Genomic DNA, 2,864 nt, shown 5'->3' with positions numbered 1-2,864 from the left:
ACGAGGCTAGTGAACAATTGCGCGGCGTTTATGTTCGAGGAGATTCGCTACGAACTCGACGGTGTGGAAATCGATCGAAGCAGAAATGTTGGGATAACTAGCACGATTAAGAATTACGCGTCGCTGTCAGTCGAAAAAAGCAAGATATTAAAGAACGCCGGATGGGATTTATCAGCGGCAACTCATTCGTCGATCAACGATTTCAACTTTTGCGTACCTCTCAGCGTGTTATTAGGTTTTTGTGAAGATTACAAGCGTGCCGTGATCAACGCGCGACACGAACTTATTCTAATACGAACGATTAATGATAACAATTGTATCATATCGCGCGAAACGCAAGAGCCTAAAATCGTTTAGTCTTTCTTTTAATTCTTGCGCGTAATCGTCGTAATTATATGTCGGCTTAGGCGGTCTCGTCAGTGCCGTAGGTAGATCGGCTTGGTGTCCGTAGACTAGTTCAACGGGTGTATATCCCGTAGCTGTGTGTGGCGTCGTATTATACGTGAACATTGCGAAGAGTGTCCATTCGTCCCAGTCTGTCTGGGGCCTGTTCTGGGATCGTTGGCCACTAGGAGCTAGGGAGCTCAGGATCGAGCAGGGTCGTCTCGCCGGGTCACCAATAATGTAGTCTTAGTAGAAATAAAGTCCTTTATTCTCATACATCGGCTTGCAATGGGTTGCATATGCGAAAAAAGGGGGCGACGCGATCTATTATGACGGTTTCGGCAATTTTCGTCCTCCGCGCGAACTCGCGCGTTATCTCGGGCGCAATACGAATATTCGATACAATCGTCGCTCTTAGCAAACGCGCGATCAGAATATCTGTGGACAATTGAGTCTTTCGATTATCTGATTAGTGTTATTATAATAAAATTAAAATAAATCTGTAACGCGGTCACCTCGCTCGACACTCGGATTGGCTCGTCGGTGTCCGGGTTCGAGAGGAGGGGAGACTCAAGCTTACGAGACACAGTGTAGGTAGAAATAGATAGCTTATTCAGTTAAAGAAGGATAGATACAGCGTGCAGGGTCTGGCGATAGCGTGCGGTGGAGGCGGTCGCTGGTAGCAGGATCTGCGTGACGCGCAGGCGCGAAGCGATGAGCGCAAAGCGGTGATTCCGATTTTTATCCTTACGACGATATGAATTTAGATTTCGATAAGAGCAAAGTCGCAGTGCTATACGATATGTACTCAAAATTTCGAAGAACGTATTATGGATGCGACAATGACGAAGCGCTTTTAAATCTGAATAAATTTTTAGTCTATGAGTGTCGAGAGGGAGAACGTATGCGTGCGGCAAGCAAGATGGCCGTAGTAACGGTCCTACCGTTACAAATCTATGAAAGATAGCGCGAGAGCGAGAGAATATCGAAGAAGGAAAGAGAAGCGAAATAATCAACGCTTCGTTTAATATATAGTATTTATTCATAAAGAATTACATTTATTCATAAAGACTCACATTTTACAAATGCGTAATACACGAAATATATAAGTATAAACAAAAATCAAATTTTATTAACGCGTGAAGTTACAGCTCGAAGAACGGCTGTGATTCGGGCTCGTAACCCTCTAATTGTACATTCGCTGGCGGTTCATTCTCGTCGCCCGTCGACGGTTCGGCCTCGTCTTCCATCGGCTGCGATTCGGGCTCCTCGTCGATTAATTGCGATTCGGTCTTCTCGTCGATCGGTCGCGATTCAGGCTCTTCGTCGATTGACCGCGATTCGGGATCCTCGCTGATTGGCTGTGATTCGGGCTCCTCGCTGATTGGCCGCGATTCGGGCTCTTCATCGATCGGTGGCGCGATAACTCGCCTATTCTCGTGTTCGTGAAGCCTGTCGATTAATTCAGGGATGGCGAAGTCGCGATCGCGAAACTCAAATTGCTCGGGGGCTAGCGCGACGTCGCGTTGGCGAGCGCCGCGCAACGCGCTGTGAACATTTTGCGCCTGCGCGAGCATAATCCTCGTCTTCGTAAATAAATCATAGAGCGATTCTCGCGCCGTTCTTATACAATCTTCTATCTGTTGTCTAAAGTAAAAAAGTAAAAGGATTATTACAAATTATAATTTATTATAAAAAGTATTATAAAAATTATTATAAAAATTTTAATCGAATACTTACATTGAACGCGCGATATCGATGTCTCCATCCAGCTGAAAGTTCAGTCTGAGCAAATCCGGACTGTTCTCGATAATGCCTCGCGCCTCCTCGCGCAAATCCGAGGCGAGATCTCCCAAAACGTAAGCCTTTATTGCAATTAAATCGCCGTTCACATTAATATAATCGGCCGCGTTAATTATCTGCTCGATTCGTTCCATATCGAGTAGTTCGCGACTGATTTTAATTCTCGTTATTTCACACCTCGCCACTTTGCTCTTATACCGTTTCGCGCTTCGTCGACTAGTCACTTTACTATTTCGCGAGCGAGAATACTTTGACGCTTCTCGAAACGATCTCGCGTTTATAAAGATCGACGCGCGGATGCCGCGGTACGAGCGGAGATAAACAAGTAATAAAAATAGATTATAGAGGAAAATATATAACAAAAAATAATGTGATAAGAGGGACTCGAGCGCCCGCTAAATAACGCGCATCCCGGATACGCGATGAATGTTTATCGTCGCCGGAAAGGGTACGTTTCTCTAATCGCTCGTCAAGTGTTCTTCTTAGAAGATAAACGAATAATAAAAATAGAAATAATAAAAAAGTAAAACCGCGAGAGGAACTCGAGCGTCCGCTAGATAACGCGCATCCCAGACGCTCGGCCGATATTCGCTCATCATCGAAAGGTCGCGTCCCTCTAATCGGGGCGAACTGCGACTCTTTTTCGAACGAATCGCATTTCCTCTTCCCCCACCCGC

This window comes from Formica exsecta, unplaced genomic scaffold, assembly GCF_003651465.1.
Source record: "Formica exsecta isolate Colony F162 unplaced genomic scaffold, ASM365146v1 scaffold998, whole genome shotgun sequence".
NCBI lineage: Eukaryota > Metazoa > Arthropoda > Insecta > Hymenoptera > Formicidae > Formica > Formica exsecta.
This window is presented reverse-complemented; position numbering follows the sequence as displayed.